Below are 16,501 nucleotides of genomic sequence, written 5' to 3' on the forward strand. Positions count from 1 at the left end.
AACGCATTATTGTGGCCAAGATAGACACGAAGCCAATGCCTACTACAGTAGTACAAGTTTATATGCCAACTAGCTCTGTAGATGATGAAGAAATTGATGAAATGTATGATGAGATAAATGAAATTATTCAGGTAGTGAAGGGAGATGAAAATTTAATAGTCATGGGTGACTGGAATTCGAGAGTAGGAAAAGGGAGAGAAGGAAACGTAGTGGGTGAATATGGATTGGGTGAGAGAAATGAAAGAGGAAGCCGTCTGGTAGAATTTTGCACAGAGCATAACTTAATCATAGCTAACACTTGGTTCAAGAATCATAAAAAAAGGTTGTATACTTGAAAGAATCCTGGACATACTAGAAGGTATCAGATAGATTATATAATGATAAGACAGAGATTTAGGAACCAGGTTTTAAATTGTAAGACATTTCCAGGGGCAGATGTGGACTCTAACCACAATCTATTGGTTATGAACTGTAGATTAAAACTGAAGAAACTGCAAAAAGGTGGGAATTTAAGGAGATGGGACCTGGATAAACTGAAAGAACCAGAGGTTGTACAGAGTCTCAGGGAGACCATAAGGGAACAATTGACAGGAATGGGGGAAAGAAATACAGTAGAAGAAGAATGGGTAGCTCTGAGGGATGAAGTAGTGAAGGCAGAAGAGGATCAAGTAGGTAAAAAGACGAGGGCTAGTAGAAATCCTTGGGTAACAGAAGAAATATTGAATTTAATTGTTGAAAGGAGAAAATATAAAAACGCAGTAAATTAAGCAGGCAAAAGGGAATACAAACGTCTCAAAAACGAGATCGACAGGAAGTGCAAAATGGCTAAGCAGGGACGACTAGAGGACAAATGTAAGGATGTAGAGGCTTATCTCACTAGGGGTAAGATAGATACTGCCTACAGGAAACTTAAAGAGACCTTTGGAGAAAAGAGAGCCGCTTGTATGAATATCAAGAGGTCAGATGGAAACCCAGTTCTGAGCAAAGAATGGAAAGCACAAAGGTGGAAGGAGTATATAGAGGGTCTATACAAGGGCGATGTACTTGAGAACAATATTATGGAAATGGAAGAGGATGTAGATGAAGATGAAATAGGAGATACGATACTGCGTGAAGAGTTTGACAGAGCACTGAAAGATCTGAGTCGAAACAAGGCGCCGGGAGTAGACAACATTCCATTGGAACTACTGACGGCCTCGGGAGACCCAGTCCTGACAAAACTCTACCATCTGGTGAGCAAGATGTATGAGACAGGCGAAATACTCTCAGACTTCAAGAAGAATATAATAATTCCAATCCTAAAGACAGCAGGTGTTGACAGATGTGAAAATTACCGAAATATCAGTTTAATTAGTCACAGCTGCAAAATGCTAACGCGAATTCTTTACAGACGAATGGAAAAACTGGTAGAAGCCGACCTCGGCGAAGATCAGTTTGGATTCCTAGAAATGTTGGAATACGTGAGGCAATACTGACCCTACGACTTATCTTAGAAAATAGATTAAGGAAAGGCAAACCTACATTTCTAGTATTTGTGTACTTAGAGAAAGCTTTTGACAATATTGACTGGAATACTATCTTTCAACTTCTAAAGGTGGCAGGGGTAAAATACAGGGAGCGAAAGGCTATTTACAATTTGTACAGAAACCAGGTGGCAGTTATAAGAGTCGAGGGCCATGAAAGGGAAGCAGTGGTTGGGAAGGGAGTGAGACAGGATTGTAGCCTCTCCCCAACGTTATTCAATCTGTATATTGAACAAGCAGTAAAGGAAACAAAAGAAAAATTCGGAGTAGGTATTAAAGTCCATGGAGAAGAAATAAAAACGTTGAGGTTCGCCGATGACATTGTAATTTTGTCAGAGACAGCAAAGGACTTGGAAGAGCAGTTGAACGGAATGGACAGTGTCTTGAAAGGAGGATATAAGATGAACATCAACAAAAGGAAAACGAGGATAATTGAATGTAGTCGAATTAAATCGGGTGATGCTGAGGGAATTAGATTAGGAAATGAGACACTTAAAGTAGCAAAATAACTGATGATGGTCGAAGTAGAGAGGATATAAAATGTAGACTGCCAATGGCAAGGAAAGCATTTCTGAAGAAGAGAAATTTGTTAACATCGAGTATAGATTTAAGTGTCAGGAAGTCGTTTCTGAAAGTATTTGTATGGAGTGTAGCCATGAATGAGAGTGAAACATGGACTATAAATAGTTTGGTCAAGAAGAGAATAGAAGCTTTCGAAATGTGGTGCTACAGAAGAATGCTGAAGATTAGATGGGTATATCACATAACTAATGAGGAGGTATTGAATAGAATTGGGGAGGAGAGGAGATTGTGGCACAACCTGACAAGAAGAAGGGACCCGTTGCTAGGACATGTTCTGAGGCATCAAGGGATCACAAATTTAGCATTGGAGGGCAGCATGGAGGGTAAAAATCGTAGAGGGAGACCAAGAGATGAATACACTAAGCAGATTCAGAAGGATGAAGGTTGCAGTAAGTACTTGGAGATAAGGAAGCTTGCACAGGATAGAGTAGCATGGAGAGCTGCATCAAACCAGTCTCAGGACTGAAGACAACAACAACAACAACAACTGAAGGTTATACTGCACTGATACCATTGGGAACAGAAAGCTGGTTGAAACCAGACGTCAATGAGAACGTGATCCTAAGTTCAAATTGGAATGTTTATCGTAAGGATAGGTTAGTGGCCAATGGTGACGACGTGTTTATTGCAGGAAAAAATTCTACAAAATCTAACGAGGTTATCACGGATTCCGAATGTGAATTAATCTGAGTGTAATTGGGTATCAAAGAACGGTCAAAAATGGCGATCAGATGTTTTATAGACCACCTGGGTCAGGATCTGTAGTAGTAGAGCTCTTCAGACAGAACTTGCAGAGTATCATTAGTAATTTTCCTGATCATGCTGTTTTAATAGAGGGTGACTTCAACTTGCCAGGTATTGATTGGGATTGTTATGTCATCAAAACTGGTGCCAGAGACAGAGATTCGAGTGGCATTGCTCTGGATGTCTTGTCCGAAATTTACCTTGACCAGATAGTTAGAGAACCAACTTAGACCTCCTGGCAACAAACAGACCTGAACTTATCGAATCAGTTAACGCAGAGGAAGGTACTAGTGATCATAAGGCTGTGACAGCATCTATGACGACGGGTCCTACAAGAAATGTTAAGAAAGGTAGGAAGATATATTTGCTCAGCAAGGGTGACAGGATACAAATTTCAGAATATCTCAGCAGTCAGCATCAAATATTCGGTGATGAGGACGAAGATGTGGAGAACAAATGGAAAAAATTCGAAGGCATCGTTCAATATTCCCTAGGCAAGTATGTTCCGAGTAAGATTTTAAGGGATGGTTTAATAGCGGCATAGAAAAGCACTACGTAACCAACGAGCATTTCATTTCAGATTCCAGAGAAGTAAAAATCCAGCTGGCAAACAAATGCTGAACGAAGCGAAATTGAGAGTAAGGAGAGCAATGAGAGAAGCGTTGGATGATTTTGAAAGAAAGATTTTGTCATCCGACCTGAGTAAAAACTCTAAGAGGTTTTGGTCGTATGTAAAATCAGGGTCAAAATCATCTGTCATTCAGTCAGCGACCACACCGGCACCGAAACAGAAGATAACAGAGAGATGGCCGAAATACTGAATTCGGTCTTCCGAAGTTATTTCACGGCGGAAGGTCGTAACACTGTCCCTCCTTTCAATCGTCGTACGAACGTCGAAATGACAGATACTGAGATAACTGACCACGGATTTGAAAAGCAGCTACAATCGCTTAGTAGTGGAAAGGCTTCAGGACCAGATGAGATACCTAATAGATTCTATGAAGATTATGCGAAAGAACTTTCTCCCCTTCTATCAGTAATTTATCACAGATTTCTTGAGCAACGAAAGGTACCTAACGACTGGAAAAAAGCACAGGTCATTCCCGTTTATAAGAAAGGCCATAAGACAGATTCACACTATTATAGACCTATATCGTTGACGTCGATCTGTTGTAGAATTATGGAACACAAACAGAGATCCTGCGAAACTCAGCTCGCTCTGTTCCTCCATGACATCCACAGCGCAATGGACAACGGTGCTCAGGTTGGTGTCGTGTTCCTGGATTTCAGTAAGGCATTTGGCACCGTCCCGCATTGCCGTTTAATTAAAAAAATGCAAGCTTACGGAGTATCGGAGCAGACTTGCCATAGGATTCAAGACTTTCTTGCAGATAGAACTCAACACGCCGCTCTTAACGGAACAAAATCGACAGATGTAAAGTTAATATCCGGAGTACCACAGGGAAGTGTGATAAGACTGTTGCTGTTTACAGTATATATAAATGATCTAGTAGAAAGCGTCGGATGCCCTTTATGTCTGTTTGCAGATGATGCAGTTGTTACACCAAAGTAGCAAAGCCAGAAAATAGTAAGAATTTGCAGGACGACCGGCAGGAACTGTTGAATGGTGCAGGCTCTGGCAGATGACCCTGAACGTAAGTACATGTAACATAATGCGCATACATAGGAAAAGAAATCCACTACTGTACAGCTACACTAGTGATGACAAACAGCTGGAGACAGCGTTTACTGTAAAATATCTAGGCGTAACTATCCAGAGCGACGTTAAGTGGAATGACCACATGAAACATATGGTGGGAAAAGCAGACACCAGACTCAGATTCAACGGAAGAATCTGAAGGAAATGTAACTCGTCCACGAAAGAATTGGCTTATAATGCGCTTCTTCACTCGATTCTTGAGTATTGTTCACCCATCTGGGACCCCTATCATGTAGGACTGATAGAGAAGATCCAACTAAGAGCGGCGCTTTTTGTCGCTGGATCGTTTAGCTGGGGAGATAGCGTTACGGAGATTCTAAATAAACTCCACTGGCAGATGTTTCAAGAGAGGCGTTGTGCATCACGGAGAGATTTACTATTGAAATTTTGGGACAGCACTTTTCAGGAGAAGACGGACAACATATTACTTCCCCACATATACGTCTCGCGTATTGAGGAGAAAATTCGAGAAATTAGAGCCAATACAAAGGATTACCGACAATCATTCTTCCCTCTCACTATTCGCGAGTGTAACAGGGTTGGAGGGATCAGATAGTGGTACGGAAAGTACCCTCCGCCATACACCATTAGGTAGCTTGTGGAGTGTCATGTAGATGTAGATGTAGACATTGTCGTGAGTCCAGGCTTCGAAGATGATGGACTATAGAAACGAAACACTCAAACAGTTCCTTTCGTGTGTGTGGTCAGCGCTTTTCAATAACTGTCCGTTACGCTGTTCCTGTCATGATAATTTGTAACTTCAACCTACCCATTTCCCTTTTTAAATTCTCTAACTTACCTATCCCATCATGAATCTAACGTTTGCGCAGGTCATCGTTTCCAGAAGTCAGCTACAGGCTGCCCACGATGAATTAATTAATGGATGAGGACTTTCATTTCTCGCATAGTTGCTGTCATCATACGAGACCACGCTGTAGGTGCAAATTGTAGAATAACCAGGACTCAGACAAACCAGAAATAATATTCATAAGGTCAAATCTTCTTCTACTTAAATATGTTTCTTCAATAGTAGACTCTTTTCGCTAATAAGTAGTAGAGGTATGGATAATTTTGGCGTATAATGTTGAATTAACTTCTTGGGAAAAGTTCGCAATGTTGTGAAAGAAACGAAGATTACATACATCGATGTTCCCACAACACGTTAATCTTCGGTGACAATTTCCTCATTCATACCCTTTTATTATGACAATCTTTAAAGCACCTGTTGAGTACGTAAGCGTTAGACTATCGCACTTCACGTGATATCATTCTTAACTAGAGCTTAAATTACAGTATTTACGACAGCTATGAATCGAAGTCAGAGATAACATGCTTAGTGATAATCGAAATAATGCATGATGAAATATCACTCCGATATTGGTTATGACTGGCTTTTAAGGTACCAGTGCTGCTACAAAAGTAGGCTAGGTGCCGTTAATAAATCTATTCAGTTCACTCGGCGTAACTCACATGCACTGAATTCACAACCGTCATAATACAGTTAATTTATTCTCATGTTATTTTAACTAAACGAGCATTATCAGTTCGTAAAGCTTGCTTAAAGTGCCATACGCATTGATTATTAAAGAGGAAATTAATCAGTCAAAATCTTCTCAGTATGAACTGTCAGAGCTATTGCTACACTTCGATCCTACACAATGTGTCAGATCATAATTTTACTGTCATTTAAACCTCAATTTAAACTTTCATTTACTTTCTCTGAGCTAAAAGTCTCTCATTTCAAAGTTGCTTAGCTAATCTTATTTCAACTCGAAAGTCTCCGAATTAAAGGTTGTCCTATTAAGTAGTTCTCACAACTGGGATATCTTTAATGTATCTTCCCAGCAACTCGTATGTTCAGTCTATCACCAACGTATACATATCTGATATATCACAACTTTTTAATGTTCAACTCGGACCTCAGATATAAAAGTGAATGTAGTATATCATTTCATTAATTATCGAGATAATTATCTTTGAGAATTAAAATTCAGTTCCAACTAAGTTCTTAGAAGTCGTCTGCAGCCCGCTGGCCGTCGGTTGGGCTTCAACAGCGCCCGGTAAACTGCTGGCGCATCGTCTGGAACACCTTGCCGAACTCGATCGTGGATCGTGAAACAAATACAGAACGAATATTTTTAGTACACAAATTCATATTAAATCTGTAAGACAAAGTTATAACACATATTCCTACTTGCCTGGCATTACTCAGAGGAACCTGTCAGTGTTTCCAAGGTTCTTCGTAAACACTACACTTTCCACACTTTGGTCTGTAGAACGCCTGTTGATTTTTTTCCTCTCCACTTGAGAAGGAGTTTCTGCGATTAATATTTATTTTTCCACGGACATTAACAACATGATCAAACGGTAGAAACAAGAATTACACACCTAGAAATGTTTCACAATTTGATAGATGCCTATTTACTGCATATCACAGCTCCAAATTCTAAAAATTTCAGTTTATGTTTTAGGAAGCCATTTTGTAACGCCGCCGCAGCATAATCTTGTAAAACAGAGGCCCAGAAATACAAAACCATAAAAATAGCAGCGGCAATCTTTCATTTCCTACAGCAAACTAAAATAATGACATCTGAGATGTGGCACTTGTAAACAACGGAAAAGATATCACGAATGCAAAGTTTACCCCGCACCTAATTCAAATTATTAATATGTCTACGAATCGCGAGTACAAAATACATGATAGTTTTGATCGAGATCTGTCTGAGCCAGCAATGAAAAGAATTTAAAAATCTCCAAAGCGTTTATAGACACTGTCGCATGATATGGAGTCAACGTATATTTGCGACAACAAATCGGTTCTGTGTATGTCAATGCTCAGTTAACAAAAATTTCTACTCTGTGAGTCGCGCCACGTAGACTAATAGATGAATAACGCTTTTGTAACACCGCTGGTGCCTTACAGATTCTGATGTTAGAATCTATAGGATATGGAAAAATTTGCTTAACTATAACGACTTTTGCACACCGCAGTAAACTGCCATACAATATGAAATATTATTTGTCCTTGTAAAAACTGTGAGTTAAACAAGTCATTCTGCATTTTACACTCGACTCTCTCAAGCTAAGCCAATATTTAATACAACATCCTTGAAATACTGAAATAAGAAACAGCTAAAGAAGAACAGAAAAGAAAAAGAGACTATAATGGAAAGATACTTATAGATCCACAGTAAAAATTAATTGTGGACTCCTTACTTTTAGAGAGACTTACCTTCTTGTTGTTGTGATCTTCAGCCCGAAGACTAGTATGGTGCAGCTCTTTTCGTTCATCCATCCTGTGTGTTGCCCTCCTGTATAGGCCCATTACTTTAACCCTTCAGCTTCCCCTTCTTTTCTCAGCACTAGCATTGCATCTGAGTTCTTGATATTCAATAGTTGCTTTCTTTCTTTGGAAAGGCCTTTTAATTTTCCTATGAGCGGCATATATATTTCTGTTAGTCATGCATGCTTCTACATTCTTACGTTTGTCCTCTAGCCATTCCTGCTTAGCCATTTTGCACTTTCCGTCAGTTCATTCTTAGACGTCTGCACTCCCTTTTATCTGCTATGCTGCCTGCATTTTTATGCTTTCTCCTTTCGCCAGTTAAACAGAATCTTTCATGTGTTATCCAAGTATTTCTACTGGAGCTGGTCTTTTGCTATTTCATATTCTCCTGCCTTCACTACTTCATCTCTCGAACCAACCCATTCGTTATCCGTTGTATTCCATCCATCTATTTAAGACTGTCGTTACCTAATGCTTCATCTGAAGCTCTCAACAACCTCTTGTTCATTCAATTTACCCATGTCCTCCCTTAATTTCCTTTCTTTCGACAATTTCGTCAATTTTAATCTACGGATATTAACCAATAATTGTGAACAGAGTCCTCATCGGGCTGTGGAAATATATTACAATTCAAAACCTGATTTCGAAATACTTGTTTCACTATTGTATAATCCCTCTATAACCTTTCATTGTCTCCAAGTCTCTTCTATGAATACAGCCTCTTTAGTCGATTCTTAAAATGACAGTTTTTGCTGATTAAATTACGATCTAAACAAAACTATATCATTTACATTTCTTTCCCGCAGATCATGTTATTTTACTATTTTTTCTTCTCTTCCTTTCTCTACTATCGAATTTCACTCCCCCATCGCAACTGAACATTCGCCTACCTGAACTATCTGAATACATCCTTTTAATTAATCATAAATTCTTTCAATCGCTTCGCTAGCAAACGATTAAGTTTGTACAACTGTGATAGCTGTTGATTTCTTTTCTGTGTTGACTACGATAATGCCTACAGTATGCCCTTCATAGATATTCCTGGTATACCAGTTTTCATATTCGTTATTAGACGTGTTCATGCATAACTGCAACTTGTTTTTCTACTTATGAGAATGTACTCACCTGACCGGAAATCCTGTCATCCCTTGCACCTTGCTTCACTGATTCCCACCATATTGTGATGCCTCTTTTGTAAAAGCGATATGCAAATGCCACACGCTGGGAGCCAAAACCGTGTAATTTCAAAATTTAGTAAGCAGATGGGCAACATTAAATGTAGTTCCTCTTAACTGGAAGTAAGGTCAGCTCATTGTCGATCAAACTGAACGTTACCTTTATAGGGGACTTGCATTGAACGTCGAATTGACTGAGAGTTGAACACAAAATTTGTAATGAAAAGCAGTTTATTGAAACAATTACAGAAAACAAGCACGTCGTTAATATATGATCTCAGGGTCGCTTTGCATAGGCAGACACGCCACGGATGCGTTATCAAGGATCGGCGACTTTACCAGTACCTTGAATCATCTTTCGGCAGTTGTGGCGCGGACTGGTAACACGTGTGGCTTTCCATGGCAGGGATGACAGAGGGCGGTGCTGAATGGCCTCGTCTCTTTCTTGTGTGTCGGTGGGATTAGTAATTTACCTTATTGTTGTTGTTGATGATGATGATATTGTTGTTGTGGTCTTCAGTCTGAATACCAGTGTGATGCTGTCTTCTGACAGTCACTACCAAATCTGTGCATCCTCCTCCGGTAACTCATTATGAGGAATTTATTCCCTAACTGTGCTGTGAGCGGCCGTATTACACAGATGACACCTAAGTAATCGAATTCAAGATACAAATCGGTATTGGGAATTGAACTGCAAAAGTAGCGTCAGATGAGGAACAGAAGCCTGGCTCCAGAAAAGGGAAGAGAGTAACAAAGCTGGGTGTAGGTGAGTATCGGATTGTAAGCGAATTCCAGCAATGGCTGGAAAAGTATGTATAATGTCACGAAAGAAGCGACAGCTAACAAAGAATCAGATCCGCAGCAAGGGCGGGTGCACATCAAATCCTGATCAACAAATCTTTAGGTAAAGTCGTCTAGGGTAAGAGTCTTTGACTAGTTAAAAAGGAAGGTCAGTTCGGGGTTCGAAACCTGCCACTGCTTAAATTGTGAATAAAAATCTTTTGCAATGACAGTCCAAGGATTGCGGCATAAGAAGTCACCCTCGTTCTGCCAAAAGCCTTTTCAAAGAGAGCGGGGAAGCCGAGGGAGGGTCAGCGTACTCTCTTGCCCTTCAGTTGGGAAACTGCCCATAACGGGTGGAAGAATAAACAATGATAAACGGCATGACGATGCAGAAAGCAAGAGAAGCCCCTACATTACAGATACATAATGTTTATCCACATAACGTGTGGCCTGTAACTATATAAGCGTCATGATCTCTCCATCAGCAAAAGAATACAGACCAGTCCCACATTCGTATCTCTGGTACTGCTGAGGGGGAGGTGACCGTGAGAAAAAGATTGGATAACCAACGGTAGAGTATCGTTCTACGAGTCGCAGCGTCAAATGTCTGGAGTTTAAACGTGGTAGGGAAGCAACAACTCTAGATATAGTGAGCACCAGTGAAGTGAAATGGAAAGAAGAAAAGGATTTCTGGTCAGATGAGGGTACGGTAACATCAACAACAGCAGAAAACGATGTAACCAGAATGGGTTCGATATGAATAGGAAAGTAGAGCAGGGAGCCAGTTACTATGAACACATCAGGATCGATCGTAAACCAGCACCGACAACAATAGTTCAGGTATATATGCCGACGCCACAAGAGGAAGATGAAGAGAAAGCGAATGTATATAATGATATTGAGGGAGTGATTCAGTATGTAAAGGGAGATGAAAATCTAACAGTCACGTGGGATTGGAATGCGGTTGTTGGGGAAGAAGTAGAGGAAAGGGTTACGTCAGAATGTGGGCGTGGCAGTAGGAATGACAGAGCAGAAACACTAATTCATTTCTACAATAAATTTCAGATGGTAATGGCGAATACTCCCTTCAAGAGTATACTTGGAAAAGGCTGTGATATATGGGAAGATTCCAGTTAGACAAGCCGACCGCTATGGCTGAGCGGTTCAAGGCGCTTCAGTCCGGAACTGCGCTGCTGCTACGGTCGCAGGTTCGAAACCTGCCTCGGGCATGGATGTGTGTGATGTCCTTAGGTTAGTTAGGTTTAATTATTTATAAGTCTGGGGACTGATAACCTCAGATGTTACGTCCCATAGTGCTTAGATCCATTTGAACCATTTTGACCCAGTTAGACATCATGGTCAGGCAGAGATTCGGAAATCAGATATTGGATTCTAAGGCATACCCAGGAGCAGATGTAGACTCAAATCACAATTTATTGATGATGAACAGTGGTCTGACGTTTAAAACACTAGTCAGGAAGAATCAATGAGCAAAGAAGTGGAAAATGGGCTATTAAGGAATGAAGAGATACTCTTGAAGTTATGTGAGGCTATAGATGCTGCGGTAATGAAAAGCACATTAGGCAGCTCAGATGAAGAGAAATGGACATTTCTGATAAGGGCAGTCACAGAAGTTAGAAAGAAAAACATAGATACAACGAAGATAACTACGAAGAAACCATGGGTAACAGAAGAAATAGTTCAGCTGACCCGACGAAAGAGGGACGTACAAAAATGTCCAGAGACATTCAGAAGTACAGAAATGCAATTCACATAGGAATAAAATAAGTAGGAAGTGTAGAGACGCTAAGGCCAAGTGGCTGTATGGTGTCTCACCATATAGAAAAGTCAAAACTATATTTGGTGAAATTAAAAGTAAGGGCTGTAACAGTAAGCGTGCAATGGAAATTTCACTGTTAAATGCAGAGAAGAGAGTGGATACGTGGAAAGAGTACATTGAAGGCGTCTATAAGGGGGAGAATTTGTCTGAGGACGTGGCAGAAGAACAAACTAGAGTCGACAGGGAAGAGGTAAGATTTATGAGTCTGGCGACATACTACTTTCGATAAAATATCATGTAAACAATTCCGAAGCTAGCGAGAGCCAACTAATGCGAAAATTATCGCACAATCACCTTAATAGTTCATACATTCAAGTTGCTGAAAAGAATAATTTATAGAAGAATGGAAAGGAAAGTTGAGAATCTGCTAGATGAGAAGATTAGTTTCAGAAAAGGTTAAGGCACCAAAGAAACATTTCTGACGTTGTAGTTGATAATGGAAGGAGGCTTGAAGAAATATCAACACACATTCATAGGATTTGTCTACCTGCAAAAAGCGTTCGACAACGTAAAATGGCTCAAAATGTTCAAAATTCTGAGAAGAATAGGGGTAAGCTATAAGGAAAGTCGGGTAACAAAGAATATGTACAAGAACTAAGAGGGAACAATAAATGTGGAGGCCTATGAGTGGAGTGCTAGTATTAAAAAGGTTGTAAGGCAGGGATACAGTTGTCACCCCTACTGTTCAATCTATACATCGAAGAAGCAATGGTGGAAATAAAAGGAATGTTTGATTTAAGAGTGGGATTAATATTCAGAGTTACGGGATATCAGTGATGAGGATCGCTGATGACAGTGACATTCTCAGGGAAAGTGAAGAAGAATTGCAGTATTTGTCGAATGGAATGAACAGTCTGATGAGTACAGAATATGGATTGAGAATAAATCCAAGAAAGATGAAAGTAATGAGAAGTTGCAGAAATGAGAACGGCGAGAAACTTAACATCATAACTGGGGAGCAAGAAGTAGACGAAGATAAATAATTCTGCTAACTAGGATACAAAAAACCCATGATGGACGGAAAAAGGAGGTCACAAATAGTATACAAGCACTGGCAAAATGGGCATTCCTGACGAAGAGAAGTCCACTAGTGTCAAACATAGGCCTTAATTTGAGGAAGAAATTTATGAGAACGCACGTTTGGAGCACAGCATTATACGTTAGTGGTACATGGACAGTAGGAAAACCATGGCAGAACAGAATCGAAGTACATCTGTTAAGATATCAATGAATAATCTCCATGGTGCTAGAGAGAGCTGTAAAGGGTAACAATTGTAGACGAAGACATAGATTGAAATACACCCAAAAAATAATCGAGGACATAAGTTTCAACTGATACTCTAAGATGAAAAGGTTGGCACGGGAGAGGAATTCTTGGCGTGACGCATCAGGCCATTCAGAAGACTGAAAAAAAGAAAAATTTTTACTTAACGTTCTTAGTGCTTCAGATAAGATTTTCACGCTGACCACTCAGCTAATCTGAAATCCGACACATAATCTGAAATCTGTTTCCTGTCGCTCTTACTAAGTAGAAATATGTTCCTACCTTTATCTGTACTCCTATTTACAGCTGCATTCAACGATGCTGTAACGACCTTGTGGTCACAGATTCCCTTCTCTATGCTGAGTCGATATGTTACCATCAAAAGTCAGTCCTCTAAGTAACCACTCAAGATATTATTCGGGCGAGCTATTTAGAACAATCTCATACGTTTCTCGGTCCCTACTAAGTGCCCTAATCACTTGAGTGTTCCTGTTTGCAGTTGGTAACCTGAAATCTTCCCCTGATAATACACCGTGACCAGGAAATTTACGCGAAATATTCTCCTCAAAATGTTCCGCCACTACTATTCCTGAGACAAGAGGTCTACTGAAGCATCCGATGATCATGTTTGCTTCACCTTTAACACATGTCTCTACCCAAATTATTTCACACTCGGAGTCTGTACTGATCTCACTAGATGTTATGGTACTTTTATTGCTATAAATAAGCCTCCACCACCAGTGTTCAACCTGTATTTGCGATAAACATTCGAGTACGAGTTTAGAATTTCATTGCCGTTGATATCTGGCTTCAGCCAGATTTCAGACCCAGGTACTATGTCGGCATTGTCTCCATTTATAAACGAGATTAGTTCTGACAGCTTTCCATAGACGCTCCTACAGTTAGCCGGTATTGCATTAATGTTTTCTTTCTCTGAACTGGTAGGACGAATGTACCCTGTTAGGAATCAGAACGCAACTTATTGGGCTGTGGAGGGAAATGTCCGTACTAAAAAATCCACACATGCACACCATACGCACTCCGCTATCGTAGTAGCAGCTTCCTGTGTGTAGTACACACCTAACCTGTTAAGGGGAGTCTAGGAGCGCTATTCTGAAAGTAAGGTTCGATTGCGGGCGAAAGTGAAAATCCGATGAAACTTTGCACAGATGTGTTGGGTAGTGTCTCTAATCTCCGAATCGGCCGCGTCACGTCATTCTTTTCAGTTCTGCGAGCACAGTGACCGTATAAAGATGCTTAGAAAATCGTGTCTCCCGCCAAGTATGAGTACCTGGTGAGAGATTTCGCAAGACGTCATGCAGCCCACACAACATAACGGTCGTGAATTTTCTTCTTCATGACAATTCTCGTCTGCACTCTGCAGGGGCAATGAACACGCTCCTGCGGCCTTTTCGGAGCGTTTGATCACCCACCATAAAGCCTGTAATTGGCTCCCTCTGAGTTTCATCTCTGTTCACATGAACCACTGCCTATGAAGATAGCACTTTGGCACAGACAACGAGCTGAAGACCAGCATAGAGAATAGGAGTAAAGTACAGCCCGCTGTCTTCTAAGACGAGAGTATTGGAAAGATGGTCGAACGCTGCGACAAATGTAATTCGGAGCGGCGAGTATGTAGAGAAGGAGCTGGAAGATGCAGGTAACATTTTTGATTCGCTATCGATCACACCTTACTTTCTGAATAGCCTTTGTAGAATTCTCCGCGCGATAGCGCAGGCCGAAAAATTCGCATCGAGATCGTCACACAATCGTCTGAGCCTCTGATTTAAGCCTTCACTTGTTATAGAGTAGAGGGCTGTGATCGATTCTGCGAAAGGTGCTGCAAAACTATAGCTCGAGGATAGCTGTCTTCATGAAATCTGTCAGCCTCTTGTAGGATGTGAGACCAGGTGACAGGTATCTTTCGTGCTGACAAGAGCTACGATTTGCAGCTGGCTACACCCATTACGCTCAATAGTTGCCGGCAGGGCTTCCTTCACATCTCTGATGAGGGCCCCAGCAAGCGTAATGAGAGGACACTGACCTTCTTTCTCGACATGCTTGATATTCCCTTGACGCGCCCCATCACCAGCCCAATACTGGAGCAGCCAAGGACAAGCAACCTCTGCATCTGTCCGGACATCTGTGGAAGATCGGCAACATTCCCAACAGATGACGCATTATGTGTTGGCTCAGATGTACTTTCAGTAGTAGACAGTACCTCAAACCTGTTTTTAGGATGTAAGGACTATGGTATGAAGATTAGCATCTCCAAAACGAAAGTAATGTCAGCGGGAAAGAAATCTAAACGGATTGAGTGCCAAATAGGAGGAACAAAGTTAGAACAGGTGGACGGTTTCAAGTACTTAGGATGCATATTCTCACAGGATGGCAACATAGTGAAAGAACTGGAAGCGAGGTATAGCAAAGCTAATGCAGTGAGCGTCGAGCTACGATCTACTCTCTTCTGCAAGAAGGAAGTCAGTACCAAGCCTAAGTTATCTGTGCACCGTTCAATCTTTCGACCAACTTTGTTGTATGGGAGCGAAAGCTAGGTGGATTCAGGTTACCTTATCAACAACGTTGAGGTTAAGGACATGAAAGTAGCTAGGATGATTGCGGGTACTAGTAGATGGGAACAATGGCAGGAGGGTGCCCACAATGAGGAAATCAAAGAAAAACTGGGAACGAACTCTATAGATGTAGCAGTCAGGGCGAACAGGCTTAGATGGTGGGGTCATGTTACACGCATGGGAGAAGCAAGGTTACCCAAGAGACTCATGGGTTCAGCAGTAGAGGCTAGGAGGAGCAGGGGCAGACCAAGGAGAAGGTACCTGGATCGGTAAGAATGATTTTGAAGTAATAGGTTTCACATCAGAAGAGGGACCAATGTTAGCACTGAATAGGGGATCATGGAGGAATTTTATAAGGGGGGCTATGCTCCAGACTGTACGCTGAAAGGCATAATCAGTCTTAAATGATGATGATGATGATGAAGAAGAAGATAATCGTGCAGCTGGTAACTTTCTGCACAGAGATATGCGACCCTCCCGCTGTTCGTCAATCAGCGTCAGGTTAATGTCGACCGGCTTGGACTGGGACTTGAGAATCAAAAGTGCAGTGGCATCAGGGAACCCAGGCGACAGTATAGTCTCCAGACGTAGGTACCAAAACAATTGCCTAAGGCGCCGCAATACCACCATCAACGAGGACAGCAGCCTCAACTGTGTCGACGATGGCCAACACACATTCCAACTATTTACAGACAGTGGAAAGTTCCCCCCGCTTCTGTACACAACAGATGCTGTCCCTACCCATCTTCAATCAGTTTATGTCTGTACTACAGGGCCGGCCACTGTGGCGAAGGGGCTCTAGCCACTTCAGTCCGGAACCGCGCTGCTGCTACGGTCGCAGGTTCAAATCCTGCCTCGAGCATGGATGTGTGCGACGTCCTTAGGTTAGTCAGGTTTAAGTAGTTCTAAGTCTAGGGGACTGATGACCTCAGATGTTAAGTCCCATAGTGCTTAGAGCCATTTGAACCATTTTTGCACTTCAGGTAATGTAACATGTAGCCCCTCTACACA

This window comes from Schistocerca piceifrons, chromosome 5 (assembly GCF_021461385.2).
Source record: "Schistocerca piceifrons isolate TAMUIC-IGC-003096 chromosome 5, iqSchPice1.1, whole genome shotgun sequence".
NCBI classification, from domain to species: domain Eukaryota; kingdom Metazoa; phylum Arthropoda; class Insecta; order Orthoptera; family Acrididae; genus Schistocerca; species Schistocerca piceifrons.